The sequence below is a fragment of the Podarcis vaucheri genome, assembly GCF_965113315.1.
Source record: "Podarcis vaucheri genome assembly, contig: SUPER_10_unloc_1, whole genome shotgun sequence".
NCBI classification, from domain to species: Eukaryota; Metazoa; Chordata; class Lepidosauria; order Squamata; family Lacertidae; genus Podarcis; species Podarcis vaucheri.
Window position 1 is genome coordinate 606711 of NW_028118809.1, and position 23902 is coordinate 630612.

General features: G+C 44.7%; 2 long non-coding RNA genes across 3 annotated transcripts in view; both read left to right on the forward strand.

Annotated features, from left to right (window-relative positions):
• The window catches only part of LOC309542620, a 301099-nt gene that overhangs the window by 102459 nt on the left and 174738 nt on the right, over positions 1-23902 (forward strand). The gene's annotated exons all lie outside the window — the stretch shown is intronic.
• LOC309542618 overlaps positions 22517-23902 on the forward strand; it is a 28950-nt gene continuing 27564 nt past the window's right edge. For both annotated transcript variants that reach the window (XR_014224321.1, XR_014224322.1), the window contains exon 1: positions 22517-23306. This is a non-coding gene — a long non-coding RNA (uncharacterized lncRNA). The remainder of the gene's footprint in view (positions 23307-23902) is intronic.

The following is a 23902-nucleotide window of genomic DNA, read 5'->3' on the forward strand; positions in this document are numbered from 1 at the left end:
GGAGTGCAGCGCAAGTTCCCGCTGCACTCCAAAGGCTTCAGGCGGCTATCCCTGAAGCCTGGAGATCGAGAGGGGTCGGTGCGCACCGACCCCTCTCACTCTCCAGGCTTCAGCGAAAGCAACGCGTAGCCTCTGGAACACAGAGGGAGCGCTCCCTCTGTGCTTCGGAGGCTTCGCGTTGCTTTCGCTGAAGCCAAGGAGCCTGCATTCGCTCCATAGGACGCACACACATTTCCCCTTCATTTTTGGAGGGGGAAAAGTGTGCCCTATAGAGTGAAAAATACGGTACTTAAAAAACTGGAGTGACTTAAAATATGCAGTGGAAAAGGACTAGAGATGGAACCCACAGAGATTTGGGTGAATCTTTGTTTATTTACCTTTTCCTTACTTATGACTCTGAATGTAAACTTTAAATTGTAAAAAAAAAAAACAACTTATAAAAACAGAGAAGAGCTGAAGGTGGCAATCTGCAGGTGATTTTGGACTGGCAGAGTGGCTAAGCTTTCCTGGTGATGGATCTGTTTTTTCGATATCAAGATGTGAATCTTGAGGTTTTCAGCACTGCAGCCCACAAAAAAAAAACAACTCTTTGACAAATTGCTATGAAAACAAAAGGTTAATGTACAAATACAAGAAAAATATGATTGACCATGACTTCCTTAGGCTTCCTTATATGTTGATCCAGTTTCCTTACAGGTTTTTAATCAAGACACGCAGTACATGCCACCCCGGAAAGGTAAATGTCTTTATTTATTTACTTAAATGCAGCTGTCTTAAATTGCTTTGGGAATCGGGATCCAATTCCTTTCTCACTACCGTTTCAGAGAAGAGATTGAGCCAAGCCACTTTTATGAAAGCAAAATAGGTATAGACCTCAAATATCAGTAGCAAATATAAATGTACGTCAGCCCTGGATTTAGGTAAAAAGAAGTAGCGTTAGATCTTCATTACGTGATCTCCTTGGAGTTGTGGGAACAGATAAATTCCACTCGGTCCCATTGTGTGCCTGTAATCGCTGCTGATGTGCATATCCTATTCACAACATTGCTGGCATTTCACATGGGAACAAGGTAACGTAATATAGGAAGCAATAGAGAATCCAACCATTTGGCTTTACTAAACATGCGCATGCGTCTCTGCAGCATTTTGTAATTTCAGGCCATCCCGTAGTCACCAAAATTATCCGAGAGCTTCTTGTACAGTATTTGCAAATTTAATTTGCGGCAAACACACATTTTTGTTTCTTAAGTTTCATTTCCCATCCCTTTTAGGTTCATTATTTTACACCTGGTCCGACACATAACACCATTACCAAATAACCAGAGGTTACATGACACTTCTCCTTGTGTATATTATAACACACACAAAAGTATATGTTCAGCAACCATAAATAAACGTTAACCAACACCCTACTTAATACTAACATGCACAGATTAACCTTAAACTTGCAAGTTTAACTTGCAAGGATAACCAATGTAAACCTTTTGGTTAGCATCCACTCAAAGTGTTTTCTTCCTCAAGCGGACAGAAAGGTGATGCAAAGGTCAAACTCATGAAATGGCATTATTTCGCCTCGGTGATTCTGCGGTGCTGAAATGTAAGGAAAACTGAGCACTTCAGTGATCATTCAAAACTCGAGTCCATTAGGAACACAGCGAAATTCCTTCTAGGGAGTCAAACAAGTGGTCCATCTAGAAGCAATTCGTTGTGTTTTTTTGCAGGAAACAACCTGTCCTACTTTGAGATGCTGGAGATTGAATCTGGGGTTTTTTCCCCGTTCCACCAAGTTATGACCCTTCCCCATGGCCGCTTTGCCATGCCCTGCTGTGGTCAGTTGTCTCCTCTGGATGGGGACGTTATTGTTCAACATCTTTACAAATGACTTGGATGAAAGATTTGAGGGGATGTTCATCAGATTTGCAGATGGCACCAAACTGGGAGGGGTTGCTAATGCCGCAGAAGACAGAATCGGGATTCAAAATGACCTTAACAGATTGGAGCACTGGACCCAGGCTAACAGAATGAATTTCAATAGGGACAAAAAAACAAACCAACCCAAGGTTTACTGTTGAATCGTAACAAATGGGAATCAGGTTTTCTGTGGGTTGAATTTTCCTCCAATTCAGCTGCAAACTAGAGTTGCCATACATCCGAAATTTCACAGACATGTCCAGGACAAATTTTGGAAAATTGAGGTTCATTTCCTAAAAAATGGTTCAGATCCATTCTCATATACACATATAGTGGCACATTTCCTGAACTTTGATGACTACCTTGTCTAGGTATTTGCCTATTCCGTCCACTGGTGCAAACTTACCTGCCTTTTTATTCTATGAAGCTCCTGTAGGAATTCAAGCCAATATAATCCAGTAACTTCCTCATATCCTTATTATTATCTCTGTCTGTAACTGTATTGGATTTGGAAGTTGTTTTTATATAGAGTGGTACCTCAGGTTAAGAACTTAATTCATTCTGGAGGTCCATTCTTAACCAGAAACTCTTCTTAACCTGAGGACCACATTAGCTAAGGGGCCTCCCGCTGCTGCTGCCCCGCCGCTGCCCGATTTCTGTTCTCATCCTGAGGCAAAGTTCTTAACCCAAGGTACTATTTCTGGGTTAGCGGAGTCTGTAACCTGAAACGTCTGTAACCTGAAACGTCTGTAACCTGAGGTAAGGTAAAGGTAAAGGTACCCCTGCCCGAACGGGCCAGTCTTGACAGACTGTGGGGTTTGTGCGCCCATCTCACATTTATTGGCCGGGGGCCAGCGCTGTCCGGGGACACTTCCGGGTCACGTGGCCAGCGTGACATCGCTGCTCTGGCGAGCCAGAGCCGCACACGGAACGCCGTTTACCTTCCCGCTGGTAAGCGGTACCTATTTATCTACTTGCACCCGGGGGTGCTTTCGAACTGCTAGGTGGGCAGGCGCTGGGCCCGAACAGCGGGAGCGCACCCCGCCGCGGGGATTCGAACCGCCAACCTTTCGATCGGCAAGCCCTAGGCGTTGAGGCTTTAGCCCACAGCGCCACCCGCGTCCCTTTGTAACCTGAGGTACCACTGTATAAAATATATAAGGGTCTGGAAACCATGCCTTACAAGGAGTGCTTGAAGGAGCTTGGCATGTTTAGCCTGGAAAAGAGGAGACTCAGAGGAGATATGATAGCCATCTTCAAATATCTTAAGCACAGACGACACTAAACTGGGAGGGGTAGCTAATTCCACAGAAGTCAGAAGCAGGATTCAAATGACCTTAGCAGATCGGAGCACTGGGCGCAAGCTAACAGAATCAATTTCAATAGGGACAAATGTACTTAGGCAGGAAGAATTAGATGCACAAATCTAGGGTCGGGGACAGCTGGACTACTAGCAGTACATGTGAAAAGGATCTAGGGGTCTTGGTGGACCTCAAGCTTAACATGAGTCCACAGTGTGATGCAACAGCACAAAAAGCTATCGCTATTCCAGGCTGCATCAACAGAAATATTGTGTCCAGATCAAGGGAAGGAATAGTACCACTCAATCATGCCTTGGCCAGACCACAGCTGGAGTGCTATGTCCAATTTTGGACCGAACAATTTAAAAAGGATGTTGACAAGCTGGAATGTGTGCAGATGAAGGCAACCAAGATGATCAAGGGTCTGGAAACGAACCTACACGGGGTGAGCTCCCGTTGCTCTGTCCCAGCTCCTGCCAACCTAGCAGTTCGAAGGCATGCCAGTGCAAGTAGATAAATAGGCACCACTGCAGCAGGAAGGTAAACGGCGTTTCCATGTACTCTGGTTTCTGTCACGCTGTCCCATTGCACCAGAAGTGGTTTAGTCCTGCTGGCCACATGACCCGGAAAGCTGTCTGTGGACAAATGCCGGCTCCCTCGGCCTGAAAGTGAGATGAGCGCCACAACTCCATGGTCGCCTTTGACTGGACTTAACCATCCAGAGGTCCTTTACCTCAGAATGCTTTGAGCTGCTGAGCTGGCACCGTTCCTCATTTGTAAGAAATCTATATTCTAGTGTAGCAGCACCTATACTCTGGAACTCTCTGCCGATTAATACCAGGCAGGTGTCTTCACTGTACTATTTTTGGTGTGTGCTAAAAAAATAATAATGTTTAGACAAGCATACTCAGATGCCTAGAATGTTCATGTGTGCTTAAATCTTATTTTAGTTTATTTCTGACTTTAATTTTTTCAATGTTTTAAATAGCTGTTTCTAACAGTTTTGACTGATATTATTTTATTTGTTTTGTTTTGTGAACCACTTTGTTTTCTTCTATCAAGTGGTGTATAAATTTTCTGAATTGTGAATTATTATTATTATTACACATGGCCATCTTATACTAAAGCTTTTGCATATATATATATATAGAGAGAGAGAGAGGGGACGCGGGTGGCGCTGTGGGTTAAACCACAGAGCCTAGGACTTGCCGATCAGAAAGTCGGCGGTTCAAATCCCCGCGATGGGGTGAGCTCCTGTTGCTCGGTCCCTGCTCCTGCCAACCTAGCAATTCCTGCTCCAGCAGGATGGTAAACGGCGCTTCCGTGTGCTGCTCTAGTTCACCAGAAGCAGCTTAGTCATGCTGGCCACATCACCTGGAAGCTGTACGCTGGCTCCCTCGGCCAATAAAGCGAGATGAGCGCCGCAACCCCAGAGTCGGCCACGACTGGACCTAATGGTCAGGGGTCCCTTTACTTTTATTACTTTGTTAAAATAAAAAGAAGAAGAAACGAGAAAGGAAAAACAGAATAGCTGAAGATAGAGCTGTCACAAGGCAATACACCAACTGCCTGTTTTCCTACTGAATATTAGAACCATCATCATAATAATTGTGAGGAATGTAACATCTTTTCTTGCTTAGAACGAAAAGGTCAGAATGGTTACTGGCTGCAAGTAGTTATGCCGACTATATACCAAAGCAGCTGTGGAACTGTTCTGAAGGGCCATCTATCAGAGGGTGCCGCCTCACCAAAATCTCCACCAGCAAATAAATAAAAATAAAGACAAGCGGCACAGTAAGGTGATGATGAAGAACCAAGTAGGCTTGGTGCCGTTGCCCAGAATAGGACTACAGTTGTACCTTGGTTTTCGAACAGCTTAGTTCTCGAACATATTGGCTCCCGAACACCACAAACCCGGAAGTGACGGTTCGGGTTTGCGAACTATTTTTGGAAGCCGAACATCCGACGGGGCTTCCACAGCTTCCTGTTGGCTGCAGAAGCCAATTAAATAAAAATTATATAGATAAAAAAGGTTCTGTATCTGGACATGAAAGAGAAGTGGGGAATGGATTTGAAGATCTGTGTGGAGGCAAATTTGCGCGGACAGGCGGAGACCCCCCAAACCCCAGGCGACCCCCAGGTGGAATAATGGCACTTGACAACGTGTCACGGGATTAAAATTGGCCATAACCTTCCGGGTTAGCGCCTCTGGCAATGGCGGATTTCCTCTGATCGGGAGGAATCCGCTCCGTGGAAATCAGGGTCTGGACCGCCATGGCGAGGCGGAGACCCATTAAAAACCACAGGCGGGAGAAGCCTGTGGACGTGGGATTTGGCTGGCACCTTTTGCGCCTCCCCTACTCACGGGGAAACCCGGTTTCGGGGATCCAGAGCGACGTGGGGTGAGCAGCGCCGTGCTTCGAATCAACTGCTTCTTTCACGGAGTGAAGCCGCATTGCTGTTGCCGGAGAGCGCTGACTTTTTCCTGTGGACAATTGGACTCTAAACAACTACCCATGAGTAGAACGGAAAATTGGATCTCTAAAATTCTTAATTTGGCATCGAAACGGGAAGGTTTCAAACAGGAAGTCCGCCTTCCTCTTTTGTAAATAGATTGAAGCAAAGACGTCGCAAGATAAAGCCTGGAAAGTCTTTTGTAAAGGATTAAATCTCCATCGGTTAAAATTACTAAACCCCCCTTGGAAGCAGGAGAAGAGGGGGGAAATTCCAGATCGTTTAAGCCTGCAGGAGAGAGAGTGAAGAAAGATAAATCACCACCATTTCGAACCTGGGAACTGGCTGCCAGTAAGATTGACGTTTTGGGAAAGTTCATTGACTGTGAATAAAACGTATGTTGACAGATAGTTAAATAAGAGAAATATATTGTTTCCATTGTTTCCTTTTGCACTTAAAAAGGAGTAAAAAAAGTAACTGAAAATCGAAACTAATTCTGTCGCTGGATCTCCGTTTGATGGATACAGATAGAAATTGTTTCCCCTAGAGGGAGCTTTTGAAACTGTTGCAGGATTGGAGCTGGGGAATTTTCCAGCTGCAGAGATTAAAGAGTGTGAGAATCAGAGTCTGACCTTGGACAAGAATGTTGACAGAAGAAGCCTTAGTGATTGCATTTTGCAAGACAAGTGCTTTATTGGAACAGCTTCATGAGAAGACAGATGTGTGGATTAATAAAATTGACAATTTGGGATAAAAAATGACTGAGTTGGGACAAAAAGGGAATATCTATACAGAAATTACTCAGGAATTGACCCAGGAACCTGTTTTGACATGGCAAGCTGTGGAGAAGACGAAGGAGAAAGTTGTTGTTGAATCTCAAGTAATGCAAGTGGAGAGAGCCCCGGCCTCCCAGAGGCAATTTGATGATCATAAGCTGTTGCCCTTTATGATCGAATCTAGAGAAAGTCAGATTTGGTGGGATGGAGCTCTGCTTGGATTGGAGAAGGAAAGTTGGATAGATCCTCCAATGCAGGGATCTGCCTTTGGGATCTGGATTTGGGTCAGGGGGAGAGTGGCGCTCTGAAATATCTATTGGACTTTAGTTCTGACTATGGAGAATGGGCTGACCTGTCGAGAAGGAATAAAGACATTGTTAGGTTGGAGTTTCCCCGAGATCTACTCCTCAGTGACAAAGGAAGGAAATTAAGAACAAGATCAGCAGAAGATAAAGTAGGTCCGTTCTTAACCTGAAACCGTTCTTAACCTGAGGTACCACTTTAGCTAATGGGGCCTCCCACTGCCGCCACACAATTTCTGTTCTCATCCTGAGGTACAGTTCTTAACCCGAGGTACTACTTCCAGGTTAGCGGAGTCTGTAACCCAAAGTGTTTGTAACTTGAGGTGTTTGTAACCTGAGGAACCATTGTAATCCAAATCTTTTACATCCCCATTGTGCCCAGAATTCACCCTTAAACTACAAGTGATATTCCAATCCTACTAACGATTTTTACTGTTTACAATGGTTTTTAAGATCAATTATAAAATTTCCCCATTCCTTATTAAAATTTTGCTCTTCCTGATTTCTGAGTCTTCCAGTCATTTTGGCTATTTTGGCATAATCCATCGACTTGATCTGCCATTGTTCTCTGGCAGGGACTTTATCTTCTTTCCATCTCTGGGCCAATAACATCCACGCAGCCGTGGTCGCATACATAAACAATCTTTTCTGCTCTGTTGGGATTTTGGCACCAAAAGTTACCGGTTTTAGCATTTATGTGGTGGCACTTTGGTTTGCTTCCATGAGTAAAGCAACTAATCATCGTCTCCCAATAACCTTTTTTGGGGGGAAAAAGATGGGCATCAGGACAGACAGATCTGTCACTGGCATTCTGAGTAGTTATGCCCCAAATTTCTTGAGCACTTTGAAAATGGGGGAATTTGATCATTTAACCCTAAGGCCTGCTCTGGGCATAATTATGCTAGACTGCACAGCAAATGAGCACTGAAGGAATACTGCCTTAGACAGAAGGGGTTTATGTGAAGGAACATATGCATTTTTCCCTAGTCAGCGCGGCCCATGGCTCCCAGCAATGCACATACAACACAAAATCCGAGGAACTGAATCAGTCACATGCAGGCTGGAATTACATCCCGCACTTATGGGAACCAGAAAGCCATGAAGAACCTTAAGATGGCATATATTTGTACGGAAACTGCACAGCGGTTGTAGAAAAGTAAGATTTATTTAGAGGATAACTTGCTTTTGTACCTGGGCCACATGGGTTTCTAACCTAGGTTCAGTTAAAAAAATACTTATTACAGTACCTCGGGTTACATACGCTTCAGGTTACAGACTCCGCTAACCCAGAAATATTACCTCAGGTTAAGAACTTTGCTTCAGGATGAGAACAGAAATCATGTTCCGGTGGCACGGTAGCAGCAGGAGGCCCCATTAGCTAAAGTGGTGCTTCAGGTTAAGAACAGTTTCAGGTTAAGTACAGACTTCCAGAACGAATTAAGTACTTAACCCGAGGTACCATTGTACTTCCTAAAATCTTTTGGAGGCTAGAAAAAATTGACACAGGACCAGCTTTTACTAGCAACACGAGTCCGTTTGTTTTATTTATGTTTTCCTACTCTGGTACCCAGCAACGGCCATCTTACTGCTACTTTTTACCCAAAACAATTTCAGTTCCCCATGCATTCATATTGGTTGTTTTTTTTGCAACCTAACTCTGTCATGTATGTTTTAAGCGAAGCCTCTTCGGCGAAGGCTGCTAAAATTTGAATAAATTGGAAATGCTGATTTTGGAATTTTCTTAAAGCTTTGTACCGCTGTTTAGGAGAAATGTCACTTGCTAGATTGATGCAACTTCTATCTTTGCCAGAAGACACACACACACACACACAGAGGAATCCTCTGTTAAACCGTATGCATAATAGAAAATGGGTTCTGGCTGAGGTTATTCAGTGCCATCATAGACTCATTTAATTAGAAGTCTCACTGATTTTAACGCCATTGCCTTCCAAGCATGTTTGGTTAGAATTTGCAGTTTTAGGATACAAGCCAGCTCCATTAAAACCCATGGATTTTGGAAAGAGTTTTGTAAAGCTTGTTCAGAGACTGAGGTTGCTGCTTCTCTGTTCCTTAACACTGCAGGCCCTCCAAGTGTCCCTCTTTCTTCAGGGATAATGCCAGATATACAGAAGTCATCCCGGTTTCTGATTTGATCCTGGACGGTCCTGCTTTTCCTAAAGGTAAAGGGTAAAGGGACCCCTGATCATTAGGTCCAGTTGTGACCGACTCTGGGGTTGCGCGCTCATCTCGCTCTATAGGCCAAGGGAGCCGGCGTTTGTCTGCAGACAGCTTTCAGGTTATGTGGCCAGCATGACTAAACCGCTTCTGGCGAACCAGAGCAGCGCACGGAAACGGCGTTTACCTTCCTGCCGGAGCGGTACCTATTTATCTACTTGCACTTTGACGTGCTTTCGAACTGCTAGGTTGGCAGGAGCAGGGACCTAGCAACAGGAGCTCACCCCGTTGCGGGGATTCGAACCACGACCTTCTGATCGGCAAGTCCTAGGCTCTGTGGTTTAACCCACAGTGCCACCTGCGTCTCCTTGCTTTTCCTTAGGACAGGGGTCTGCAACCTTTAAGACAAAAAGAGCCACTTGGACCTGTTTCCGAAGGAAAAAAAACTGGGAGCCGCAAAACTCGTCATTATAAAAATAACTTTTTTGTCACTTTTTTATTATTTCTTTGTTTGACCCCTCAGAATTACTCCTCCTCATAGAAATAAACGTTAAAATGACAAGTTACCTTTTGTGTGTGTGTGTTCTTCACTCCCCTTCAAAACAGTGACCAGCGTACATGCCCCTTACAATGTAGCGGGCGGGCGGGCGGGAAGGTGACGTCGGGACGGTGCGTGACTAACACACGCACCGCCCCCATGCGACGTCACAGCCTGTACAGCGCCCACCACAGTGGGGAGTGTCGGGGCACACAATGCGCCTCCTCCCCTCGCTAGTATCTGCCCCGGAGCCGCGGCAAAGGTGTAAAAGAGCCACATGCGGCTCCGGAGCCGCGGATTGCAGACCCCTGCCTTAGGACATCCCTATTTTCATTGGAGAAATGTTGAAGGATATGGAGTTATGCAACCCCCGAGCCGAGGAGATAAGTAACTATACAGTGGTACCTTGGTTCTGAAACTTAATCCGTTCTGGAAGTCCATTCCAAAACCAAAGCATTCGAAAAGCCAGGCGTGCTTTCCCATAAAAAGTAGTGCAAAATGGATTAATCTGTCCCAGGCAATGAAAAACAACCCCTAAAACAGCAATTTAACATGAGTTTTACTAATGAAACCATTGATCCCATAAAATGGAAACAATAATCAATGTACTGTACTATAAAATAAATAAGACAATATTGTAGATGATAAAATATTTTTTTTTTCTTATCTCCACTGATGATAGTAATTGTCTGGATGGGGGGCTTTTATCCATTTCTCCAGTCATACAATCAATCAATCAATCAATCAATCAATCCGTAGCTGAACTGGGTTCCACACAGTCATGAAAACAAATGAACTGAAAAAGCCCCCACAACAAAAATGCAAAGTAAATAGCAAAAACAAAAGCGACAAACTTAATCTGTTCCGGGAGTCGGTTTGACTTTCAAAATGCTTGCAAAACAAGGCGCAGCTTCTGATTGGTGCAGGCACCCCGGAAACAATAGCTGACAACTGCATTGGACGTTCGGCTTCCAAAAAATATTCGAAAACCAGAACACTAACTTCCGGTTTTTTGGTGTTTGAGTATCAAGGCGTTTGAGAACCAAGCTACCACTGTACAACCCTTAGAAGACTTCTGAAAGCAGCCCTGTATAGGGAAGTGGGTTTTTATGCTTAATGTTTAATTATGCTTTTATATATGTTGGAAGCTGCCCAGAGTGGCTTGGGCAACCCAGTGAGATGGGTGGGGAATAATGATAATAATAATAATAATAATAATAATAATAATAATAATAATAATAATAGATGTCTCTATTTTCATCAGAGAAATGTTGGCGGGTATGACATTAAGGAGACTCACAAGAAAAAGAGGCTGGGATCACCTGGTTAAAACATTAGAAAAACCCAATGCTCTTTTTCTTAAAAAGAATGTTTTGGGGTACTCTCATTTTGACTCAAGAAAATCTCCATTTTATAGTTCAAATCAGGGAAAATAAATACAGTAAATGGGAAAAAGTACAAAGATTCTCAGAAAAAAAGCATTGCAAAAACCCACGGTCATTATTCAAGGAGCAGAATATCTGAATTAGCTATTTAGGAACAGGGAGTGAAGTTTGCCTTTGTACAATTTCTTGCCCCAGCACTATTCACCCCATAATTAGTTGTGGCAGGTAGGTGACCCGTGGTTTCTGGTGTTGCCTGGGCGGAGAAAGGAAGAGGGTTCATTTACATTTCACCTTCATTTCTAAGCCTGCTCTCCGTCTTATAGTGTATATTCTCTCCCCCCCCCCCACTGCCCCAATTAACCTTGCATGCCATGCGGTTCCTTCTCCTGAAAAGTATGAAAGCATTACAAGGTTAATATGGAAATGTAGGTTAAAAATGTTCCGTGTCACCAGGAAGCGGTGGAATTACTTGGCTGCTACCAAGGGAGAAGACAGTGGGTTTCAGGGGCAATGGAACGCTGAATTTCCCATTGTATCACAATTATGGAAACAAATGCACTGTGATAAGCAGAGATTTAGAAATGTGCTCCTAATTATGGCACTTCATCAGAAACAGCAATCCTGAAAAGCTGCAATATTTAAAGGCATATGAAAGCCTTTTAAGCAAAAGCACTCTCATTCAGTTGTGTTGTACGTACTAAACTTTAGAGATGTTTAAATTCTTTCCTGGTCTCCTTGCTGTCCCTAGTAGGACCAACTTGGCCAGTTAGCCGGCCAGATTTAGGTTTGATGAGACCCTAAGCTACTGAAGGTAATGGGGCCCTTTCTATGTCCAGCTGTCCTTTGTCAACAACAAATTGTTGCTGTTTTTTGTGTTGAATATATGCTATATGGTTGAATGTCCGATGTGGCTGTTGGCAATTGTTTCCAGAGCGCCTGCACCAATCAGAAGGTACGCCTTGGTTTTTGAACTTTCTGGAAGTCAAACTTCTGGAATGGATTAAGTTTGGCGCTTTTGTTGTTTTTTTTAAAAGTAATATTTATTAGAGTTTCAAATAATACAGGGAAAAAAAAGAATCCATCCTTTACAGTCCCATTTTCAATAACTTTTTTCCGTGACTTCCCCTCACCTCCCCTTCTTGTATTCCAAGTCCAAATATTTATCCAACAAGTTCTTATCTCTAATTTCTTAACCTTAATTTGTTATTATGTTTATTTATATTAAATTTTTAACCTTAATTCATTATTATATTTAATTCAATTTATATATCAACTTTTAACTTATGTACCTCAATCATTTATAAAAAAACTTTTTCTAAGGTCGACCCTATTTCCCTTCCACGAATTCCCCATTCTTATACTAATAGCAACACAGAATTAAACACAGAATAAAGAAGATCAAGCCCCCTTTGGATTTCCAAACCCCACCCTCCCTTCCCTGGTTTCGATCCCAAAACCATAGTCCATTAGTCCATCTATTATTAGCCTGGCAACCTCACGTCCGAGGCCCTTAAATCTCTCTCAGTCCCTTTCTGCCGGCTTCTTTGAAAGTCCCTTGTATTTAACATCCAGTCTCGAAGGGGCACTCTCTCTATAATGTCCATATTCCTTCCAACCAGGCCTCCTTGTTTAAAGGTGGAGCTCAAGTCCTGTTTCTTAGATCCAAATGTCCCAAAAGCTCCAGCTTCCACCTTGATCAAATTAATAGTCCCTAAATCTTCAGATCCCCACAAAAGAAGATCTTTCCATTCCTCATTTCTAAGTTCAAACCAAGTTTTCCTCTTCCAATCCTTATTTTCTTTTATATCCATCTTGGCAGGCCTCCGGCTCTCATTTGCCTTCTGTAACATTTCAGCCCCTCCTTTCTGCTCCTCCTGTTCAGCGTATATCTCTTCCTCCTCTTCAGTCTCTAGTTTCTTTTCTTGTCCAGCTGCCTGGGTTTTGTACGTCAAGTCCTTTTCCAGCTCAATAGATATATTTGCTGTTGACTTCAAATTTGTAGCACTTGTAGACAAAACATGACCTTGCTCGTACATCTTTCGCAGCTTTCCCATGAGAAAAACAACCTCAGCCAAGTCAGCCAGTATTTTCTGACCTATTTCCATTCTTGTAATGTCCATGAACCCCCTCTAGAGGGATTCTGGTTATTTAGTATTCCTTTCACTTCCAGTCCAAAAGTCAAGTTAATTTGTTTCAGTCCTTCTTTATTTTCAACAACTTGTAACAATATAACCGGCTAAACCAAAGCTTTCTATTTTTTCCGACTTTGACAGCTAGTTTGACAGCTGTCAAAATCTTCTGTATCTCCTCAGTAGGCTCCTCTCACGGATCACTCCCGGTCCCGGGAAGGGTGGCACTTGATCAGAAAATTAGCTCTTATCCTCCAGCACAATAACTTATACTTTTAAATCCGTGGAATTAATAACTTTTATCCAAAAAGGAAAAAAAGACTCTTCTCTCGACCTTAGTTGTCAAATCCTTGCTTTAAAATGTTTACAATGGGGGGGGGGAGACGGACTTCCTCTTTGCACCTCCCCTGCTCGTGCCGAATCCACAAAAAAGGAAAAATTTTTAATCCAGTTTCCAAATTACTCACGGGTTGTTGTTCTTGGTTTTTAGTCCAAATTTTCAAAGGAAGAAGTCAGCGCTCTCCGACGAATGGCATGCGGCTTCGCTTGGCAGGGGAAGCAGTAGACTCACAGCACCGCACCGCTCCCCGTCCCCCGTTCCGTAGCCTTTAAAAAGGCTCCTTCGCGGGTCGGGAGGGCGCCTGTGGTTTTTAAGGGTCCCTGCGTCGCCGGCGCGGCAGAACCCGACCCCTGTCGAGCAGACTCCCTCCGGAGCTCGGAGGGAATCCGCCATTCGGCGATGGCGCCAACCCGGAAGTCTGTGCTTTTGTTTTTGCTATTTATTTTGCAGGGTTTTTTTTGGGGGGGTGGTTAATTTATTTTTGTGACTTATTTATTTTATAGTATAGTACATTGGTCATAGTTTTCATTTTATGGATGAATGATCTCTGTTTTAGGGGTTGTTTTTAAAAGTCTGGAACGGCTTAATCCATTTTGCATTACTTTTTATGCGAAACCGCACCTTGGTTTTGGAACGCTTTGGCTTTGGAACGGACTTCAGGAAAGGATTAAGTTTGAGAACCAAGGTACCACTGTACACCTTTAGGCACCAGGCAAAAACCATTTCTCTTCAACCAGGTCTTTGGCTGATTGACATCCAATGCCTTTTTTAGATGTGTTGGAGAAGGGGGTGGTTTATTGGGTTGCTTTAGTTTTTATTATGTATTTTGTGATTTTATGTTGCAATCGCCCCAAGACATGTGGAAATAGGGCGGTATACAAATTTAAAAGGCAATAGATACCGTATTTTTTGCTCTATAAGACTCACCTTTTCCCTCCTAAAAAGTAAGGGGAAATGTGTGTGCGTCTTATGGAGCGAATGCAGGCTGCGCAGCTATCCCAGAAACCAGAAGAGCAAGGGGGATCGCTGCTTTCACTGCGCAGCGATCCCTCTTTCTGTTCTGGCTTCTGAGATTCAGAATATTTTTTTTCTTGTTTTCCTTCTCCAAAAACTAGGTGCGTTTTACGGTCTGGTGTGTCTTATAGAGCGAAAAATATGGTAAATGATAAACTAATAATGCAGCGAATAGTTTTGCTACCTGACTACGACTTTGAGTCAGATATGTGGGCTATCTTCACTGTGGACTTTCAAAAGCACACCAATAATTCCATCTTCTTACATTGACAAGCCTGCAATTCTCCAGGCACAAACTCAAACCATGAAAAAAAGAGCAGAACATGTTGCATACTTCATTGTCGCCCGCAGTGAGGTACTCTGGTTTTGCTAAGCTACCTGTGCAATCGCTCAGCATTCTTAGTAGAAACAAATCAAACAAACAAACAAGCAGGCAAATTCCTACAGCGAGTTGTACTAATGTCTTAGGAGCAGAACCAAGGCGATCTGTCAGCAGGTGTTTACCAAATTAGGTATTAACTTTCAAAAGTGCATGTGAGTTTGACGTATAATAGCAGAGCAGCATGAACATTATGTCTCCATACCAAGCCATTGTGTGGAATCACAGTGTTCCCTTACTACAGCGTGATTCATGTGGGAGCTTGAATATAATTAGCTATTTATTTATCTTTTATTACAGTGTAGCCACATGTTAAAAAGGGGGCCTTCTCTCATTCCTTCCTTCCAGCTCTGAGGGCCTTCTGGTGGTTCCCTTGTTGTGAGAGGTGAGGTTACAGGGAACCAGGCAGAGAGCCTTTTCGGTAGTCTCGCCTGTTCAATGCCCTCCCAACAGATGTGTGATTTTAAAAAGACCCCTCAGGGATGTTTTTAATGTTTGTGTTTTTGCTAATTTTTTTGTTGGGAGCTGCCCAAAGTGACTGGGCAACCCAGTCAGATGGGCGGGATATAAAACTGTTGTTGTTGTTGTTGTTGTTGTTGTTGTTGTTGTTGTTGTTGTTGTTGTTGTTGTTGTTGTTGTTGTTTTATTGGGTGTTCAGACCCAGAGACCTCCCCCCTAAATAAAGACACATTTGACTTGGTTTTTGGCAGAATTTAGGCCACAACTTTATTGATTACAGAAAAGTGAGTGGTTACATAGGCTCTGGTTTGACTAGCTCCCTACACCCTTGCATGTAGTGCTGACCTAGAGCTCTATCATAGGTCAGCCAAGGGTGAACACCTGAGGTAGGTGGAAAGCCCGGGAGTGGACTATGCCCACTCCCCAGATTCTCCCCTGGACTCAGACACAGGCACAACCCCAACCAAGCTGAGTCCTTGCATTCCTTCAATGGAATACCGTTCACATAGTGAGACCGTTCTCCCATCCCTATCACATGAACCAGTGCCTAGCCGCAACCTTACAAGTTGTGATGATTTGCTACACAGTAGGCGAACCCCAAATGGCCACAGCCAATCAGCCAAGCGGGGAAAATTCCTGCCATGCCCCTGTCCCAACGACAGATGACACACGACGGCATTGTAAGGTCAATTGCAAAATGCCCTAAAAGTAGGGAGAGATGTTTGTGTGTTCCGATGCACGAGCTGAAAGAGGAAGCTCTGGGTCATGTGCATGGGTTTATATAGGTCCCTCGATCCATTTAGACTGCACCCCATTGGCCAGATTACACCCAGCAATGAGAGACCTACCAATTGGGTGTTGTGGCTGTCCAATAGACCCACCCACAGCCAGGAGGTCAGTCTCCAGGTCTCACCGCAACACGTGCTCTCTTTTAGGGAGGACATGATTTATTATTATTACACCAGTTTCTATGTTAACTATTATCATTGCTTCTTTTTAGGAAAAATGGTGCCGGTACTCACCATGAAGTTTTTACAGTAAGTGCCACGTTTTTAACATTTGAAATAAAAAGTTGCTGGTACTTTATACCAGTGCTTCCCCCCCCTAAAAATATGTTTAGAGGTACTCTCATTTTCCTACTCTTATTGAAATACTGCCCCTCAATGCGGCCAAACTTAGATTCACAAAATGTTTAGGGGTATGGGTATCTCTGTGCACCCCCCCAAAGGACTGCTTTATACCCTGGGAACCCCCAGGGGAAAAAAGCCCTAGCTGTCATTATTGTTCTTGTTGTTTTTCTCCACAGCTTTCAATGTACTTTCATTAGCCAGACCCTCACCCTCCAAGTATTTATTGGTGGCTGGAGCAAATGGAAGGGTCACAGCATCTCTTCATACAAGCCAAGAAGACCAAAGAGGGTGGGGGGAAATCACAAAGATTTATATTGGAACCTAGCAATCCTGAAACTGGGCAGAGGCCCCTCTGTAATTTTGGCCTTCTTTGGAACACAATAGATATGTAATGATGCAAGTGATAGTCTCTAATGAACATAATGACGTAAGTTGCAACGAAACCACAGATAAAGAAACACAGCCATGTTTTTTTTTTGTGTCTCAAAAAAACAAACAAAATAGAGACTTCAATTATGAATATTTAGATGGCCATGGAGAAATGTACGAGACGAACTAATTTGGAAGCAATTATTTGGGCACATTCTGTGCCGTACAGACACATTCAGCTGAGGAAAGTATCGAGAGGCATGTAACCATAGGATAAATAACTGTGCTGGTCCAAGTGTCTCAGACAAAGTGCTGCAGACAATAGATAAGAAAAAAAGATAAAGAAGGAATTAGAAGAATTCTGCCTAAGGACAGACTGCACATGAACATCATTAAAAATATCTCAAGGGACTTGTAGTCAACTGGCTTAGACTTTTACCCTCATATAACTTGATTCCGGCTGATCTAGGGCAATCTAGCACCTCCCATAAAAGTTATGTAACTAATTATAGTGTGGGACTCTTTTAATGAACACACATATAATTGAAACGTATAGTGCACTCACCTCTACCCTCTCAAACAGGATTCGTTTATTCCAGTATGAAAGTGCTTCAGCTCAGAAGGTGAGACATGGGAGTAAATTACAAATTTATCGGCAGTGTGGCCAAAAGAGAAGGATTTTGCTGCTAAAGTTACTGCAGGAGTAAACTGATGCTATCATGCTTCTTTCAGGCCTATTCTATCGGCAAGAACAGACCCTCCAAGTGTCTGTATATTCCAGGAAACGTCCCAGATTGACAGAAGCCATCCTGGTTTCTGGTCTGATCCCAGAATGTCCCCCTTCTCCTTAAAGGTAAAGGGGCCCCTGACCATTAGGTCCAGTCGTGACCAACTCTGGGCTTGCAGCGCTCATCTCGCTTTACTGGCCGAGGGAGCCAGCATACAGCTTCTGGGTCATGTGGCCAGCATGACGAAGCCGCTTCTGGCAAACCAGAGCAGCGCACAGAAACACCGTTTACCTTCCCGCCAGAGCGGTATCTATTTATCTACTTGCACTTTGACGTGCTTTCGAACTGCTAGGTGGGCAGGAGCAGGGACTGAGCAATGGGAGCTCACCCCGCCGCTGGGATTCGAACTGCCAAACTTCTGATCGGCAAGTCCTAGGCTCTGTGGTTTAACCCACAGCGCCACCCGTGTACCCCCTTCTCCTTAGGACATCCCTATTTTCATTGGAGAAATGTTGGAGGGTATGAAGATATCCGACTCCCAATTCAGTGAGATAAGTAACCATACAACCTTTCAAAGACATCTGAAGGCAGCTCTGTATAGGGAAGTTTTTAAATGTTTAATGTTTTATTATGTTTTTATATATGTTGGAAGCTGCCCAGAGTGGATGGCAACTCCATCAGATGAGTGGTGCATAAATAAAATAATACTAATATTAAATACTAATGCTAATACAGTGGTACTTTGGTAGTCGAACAAATCGGCTCCCGGAAGTCACAAACCCGGAAGTGAGTGTTCCGATTTGCGAATGTTTTTTGGAAGCTGAACGTCCGAAGCTGCACCTTGGTTTTTGAACCATTTTGTGAGTTGAACGGACTCCCGGAACGGATTAAATTTGAGAACCAAGGTACCACTGTACTAATACTAATACTAGAATATGGCGTTCCTATTTTCATCAGAGACATCACCTTGCCAACAAAGGTCCGTATAGTTAAAGCTATGGTTTTCCCAGTAGTGATGTATGGAAGTGAGAGCTGGACCAAAAAGAAGGCTGATCGTCGAAGAATTGATGCTTTTGAATTCTGGTACTGGAGGAGACTCTTGAGAGTCCCATGGACTGCAAGAAGATCAAACCTATCCATTCTGAAGGAAATCAGCCCTGAGTGCTCACTGGAAGGACAGATCCTGAAGCTGAGGCTCCAATACTTTGGCCACCTCATGAGAAGAGAAGACTCCCTGGAAAAGACCCTGATGTTGGGAAAGATGGAGGGCACTAGGAGAAGGGGACAAGATGGTTGGATAGTGTTCTCGAAGCTACCAGCATGAGTTTGACCAAACTGTGGGAGGCAGTGGAAGACAGGAGTGCCTGGCGTGCTCTGATCCATGGGGTCAAGAAGAGTCGGACACGACTAAACGACTAAACAACAATAACAACATTTTCATCAGAGAAAGCTTGGAGGGCACGTGAGAAAAGTTTGCCTTTTCTTACATTTGGCGGCATCATCCGTATCATCACAGACCCTTAGTTTGGAGTAATCTCCGTTAAACACAGCAGGACTTGCTTCTTAGTGAATTGGATTCACCTGGCGCTGTAGTGTTGTGGGGGGGGGGTCAGGTGAGAGATGCAGAAGTAAAGAAGCCATAAGGGACCGCCCTCATTAGATCCCTCCAGAAACTTTCCAAAATTGCCACTGCTCTTCCAAATCCTCTCGCAGGCATCTTTGCCATTTGCCTCCCACTGAATTTCCACCAGACTTCTTTTTTTCACTCGCAACAGAATACGGGCTTTGAAACCGGCCAATTCAGACCAGCCTCCTACTATGAGCTAGGCCTTGTGAGCAAATGTATCACAGCAGCGGTAGCCAACATGGTGGCCTTCAGATGTCATTGGACTACAACTGCCATCATCCCTGACCATTGGCCACACTGGTGGGGGATGATGGGATTTGTAGTCTAGCAACATCTGGAAGGTGCCCTAATCCTGACAGAGGGATTTCAAGGGCATTGGCTTTGTGATTACACAGAAATTCACATTCATGGATAAAACAAGTTGGATAACCTAGAAGATTATCTTTGCTGGAGCCAAAAAAAGCGGGGGGGGGGCATTTTCTTTCAACTGCTTTCTTGCTTTGCACAAAAGCAGCAGAAGCAAAGGGGAAGAAGGCAAAGAAGCTATGGACGATAGACTCCAATGTAGCCAGATGCATGTATGTAAGCAACCGTCATTCATTTGAACCCAAGGTATAAGGATCACATACCCTCCAACATTTCTCTGATGAAAATAGGGATGTCCTAAGGGAAAACGCGGGTGGAGCTGTGGGTTAAACCACAGAGCCTAGGACTTGCCAATCAGAAGGTCGGCGGTTCGAATCTCCTCAACGGGGTGAGCTCCCGTTGCTCAGACCCAGCTCCTGCCAACCTAGCAGTTTGAAAGCACAAAGTGCAAGTAGATAAATAGGTACTGCTCCGGTGGGAAGGTAAATGGCGTTTCCACGCGCTGCTCTGGTTCGTGAGAAGCGGCTTAGTCATGCCGGCCACATGACCCCGAAGCTGTACGCCGGCTCCCTCGGCCAATAAAGCGAGATGAGCACCACAACCCCAGAGTCAGTCACGACTGGACCTAATGGTCAGGGGTCCCTTTACCCTTTACCTTTAAGGGAAAATTGGACATTCTGGGATCAAATCAGAAACCGGGACAACTTCTGTATATCTGGGATTGTCCCTGGAAAATAGGGACACTTGGAGGGTCTGCAATATAGCTCCATTATTATATACCTCTATCTGCAATTCTTGATCCACTTACCAGAGTAAGTCCCAGTGAAATCTGTGGAACTTTGTGGACCTCTATAGCAGGAATGGGAAATCTGTGACTGTTTGGATATTGCTAGACTACAAGTTCCATCATCCCTGGCCATTGACTCTGCTGCCTGGGGCTGATGGGAATTGTAGTTCAGCAACATCTGGGCAGTTACAGGTTCCCCACCAGTCATGTGAACAGAGAAAGTGACCAAGGATTCTTTAACTTCCCCCAAAGTAGCAGCGGGATTGCCATCAGAGTTGTTCCTTTACACACTGTCACGGTCCGGGTTATGGGCAGTCGGAGTCCCAGCTTGGTACGCCAGGACCAGGAATCAGCAGTCCAGGGTCAGCAGTCCAAGGGTCAGGAAGCCAAGAGTCCACAAATCAGGAAACCAGGAGTCAGGAAGCCAAAGCACAGCTAGGAGGATAGCATGTTGCTGTGGCAAAGAGCCAGAGCCAGTTGCTGGTCTTATATACCCCTCCCGGCCCTTGCCACCAGGTGCTATGATCGTCTGTCAAGCCTCACCTGTTCAGCCACGCCATGCCCTTCTTAGCCAAACTCAGGAAGGCCACAATCCTGTGTGAGGCCCTACCAGTCACAGGAACTGGCTGCTGCATGCACTCCTGACAGTACTCCCCCTATAGGAAAACGGGGTTCCACCCCCGGTCAAGGCCTGGGCTTGTCTGGGAACCTCCGGTGAAAGGCCCGAACCTTGGCAGGTGTGTGCATGAAGTTGGCCGGTTCCCATGATCTTTCCTTGGGCCCATAGCCCACCCAATCAATTAGATAATGGAGTTTGCCACGGAGCCTCTTCGAGTCCAGGACCTGGGTGACCTGGAACTCCTCATGGCCGTCAACCTGGACTGGCGGTGGCGGCGGGGTGATGCAACCCAGAAAATAGTCCGCATGGCAGGGCTTGAGCTGGGATACATGAAACACCGGGTGGATCTTCAGAGAGGGGGGAATCTCCGACTTGTAGGCGACCGGATTGATCTGCTGCAGGACGGGGAAAGGTCCCTGGTACTTGTAGTCCAGCTTAGCCGAGGGACGTCTAGTGTGGTGGTGCTCCAAGGACAGCCAGACTTGTCCTTGACCTGGAACGCAGATCCCTGCTGATGCCTTGGTCAGCTTGTGCCTTATAATCGGCCTTGGCTCCCTCTAGGTGCTGTACCAGGTCGGCTTGTGTCTCCTGAATGTGGGAGATCATTGGCAGAAGGCATGAGAGATGCTGCCAGTATGCAGGGGTGGTGGCGCGGGTGGTACCCGAGGTTGGCATAGAAGGGGCTCTCTCCCGTGGAGGCGTGGCAGGCGTTGTTGTAGGCAAACTCGGCCAAGGGCAGCAGATCCGACCAGTCATCCTGATGGTAGCTCAGGAATCAGTGAAGATATTGTTCCAGAACTTGATTGACCCTTTCTGCCTGGCCGTCTGTTTGTTTGCCCTTCCAGGCCAAACTCAGGAAGGCCCCGATCCTGCGAGGCCCTACCAGTCACAGGGCCTGGCCGCTGCACGCACTCCTAACACATACTTCCTTCCATGAGGATCTACGATTGTAAACCACTTTGAGAGAATCTGCACAAGGCTCTGACCTCTCTGCAAATGCCAGGCATGATGTTTTTGTGTGAGACAGGCTCGATATAAATATTAGAAGTCTGGCAACCTTGCCTAGTAAATGGAGCAATACTTTTGGCCTGGTGCACTCCATAGTCTCTTTAGCTGCAGCTTCCAGCTCCATTTCCCAGCTCTTCAGAAACTCCGAGCTGAGGAATATGTCCTCTAAATTGAGATTTGGGCAGTCATGGCATGGGTCTCGCAGCTCCTTTATATTATTACCGATCAAGAGTTCTATCAATCTGATAGCTCCTTAAAGAAAGAAGAGCAGTTGGGAGGTGAAGTAGCAACATACCTATTTTGTTTTGTATTCTTTGGCCCAAACTCCTGCACTGCAACACATGGCACAGACAGGACACACTTTTACCAGTTTCCCTATGCCTTTGTGCATTGTTGTCATTACAATTCTAGCAGCCAATTGGTTGCATCTGGCCATGAATGTGCTTCCTGGTAATGTTGACTAGATTGGACAAATGAAACTCAAACCTTCAGAAGGATCATGCATGTGATAAGGGTACTGCAAATCCACATTCACTCGCTGGATCATGACTGGAAGAAGCAAAAATCACCAGTGTCAAAGCAATGATTCTTCAACATCAACTTCGTTGGACTGGTCATGACGTACGGATGCCTGATTACCATCTTCCAAGCAACTACTCTATTCTAAACTTAAAGATGGAAAGCGTAATACTGGTGGTCAACAAAAGAGGTTGAAAGACTCTCTCAAGGCAAATCTAAAAAAATATAGTATAAACACCGACAAATGGGAAACAGTGGCCTGCGAGCGCTCCAATTGGAGAACAGCCTTTACCAAAGGTGTCATGGACTTTGAAGACGCTCGAAATCAGGATGAAAGGAAGAAATGTTCTAAGAGGGAGGCATGCTTGGCAAACCCTGACCGTGGTCAACTCCTGCCCGGAAACCTCTGTCCCCACTGTGGAAGGATGTGTGGATCCAGAATTGGCCTCCACAGTCACTTACGGACTCACTGTTAAGACCGTGTTCATGGAAGGCAATCTTACTCAGGTGTGAGTGATCGCCAAAGATGATGAAGAAGAAGCAAGCCCACAAACAAAGTGCCGCAGCGACAACATTCACAAGGCAGGCTTACAGCTGTTAACGTGTATGCACAGAACAGGACTCACGAAAATAAAAGCCTGAAGACAAGTTATCATTAGTCACTGACACCCACTTAATGTTCTCGCGCTGTCACAGAGTTAACCATGCAGTCACACGTACCAGACTGTGGAAAGAATGTTCAGTGCTCGGGATGGAGGAAAGGTCACTATGCGAAGGCTCACTCGCATGCAGTGCCTTGTGCTGGCTAAATGACAACGTCTCCCCAGCTGACCTCGCAGGCACATTTCCTGGAGATGATACAGAATTGAATCAATTTATTTGCTGGTTCACAGATGGACCTGTTGACTTTTCAGAAGGCCCGTCTTATAAGCTCCAGTTCTGTGGAATGGATCCACTGCTGATGAAAAGAAGAAACTCATAATTGCCAATGTGAATATGTTGTTGTTGTTGTTGTTGTTGTTGTTGTTGTTGTTGTTGTTGTTCTGGCACCTCTCAGGTGGGCACCATTGCCATTCTCAGAGAACGAGTGAGATGTTCATGGTAAGTTCTGGCACCCTATTTTCTAGAAGAATCGCACTTATTCTTATTCTTTCCAGTTATATACTGCCATTTATCCAAAGATCTCAGAGTGGTATACAACATTAAGAGCATAATTTACAGAACATAACAATAAAAACATAAGAATACAGCATAAGAATAGATAGCCTAAGAATACAAGAAGCGTAATAGGTAAAAAGGTAAAGGACCCCTGGATGGTTAAGTCCAGTCAAAGGCGACTACGGGGTTGTGGTGCTCATCTCGCTTTCAGGCAGAGGGAGCCGGCGTTTGGAAGTATGGAATTATGCAACCTCCGAGCCAAGGAGAGAAGCAACTATACAATCTTTAGAAGAGATCTGAAAGCAGTCATGTGTCAGGAAGTTTTTCAATGTTTAATGTTTTATTATGTTTTTATACGTGTTGGAAGCCGCCCAGAGTGGCTGGGGCAACCCAGACAGATGGGCAGGGTATAAATAATAAAATTATGA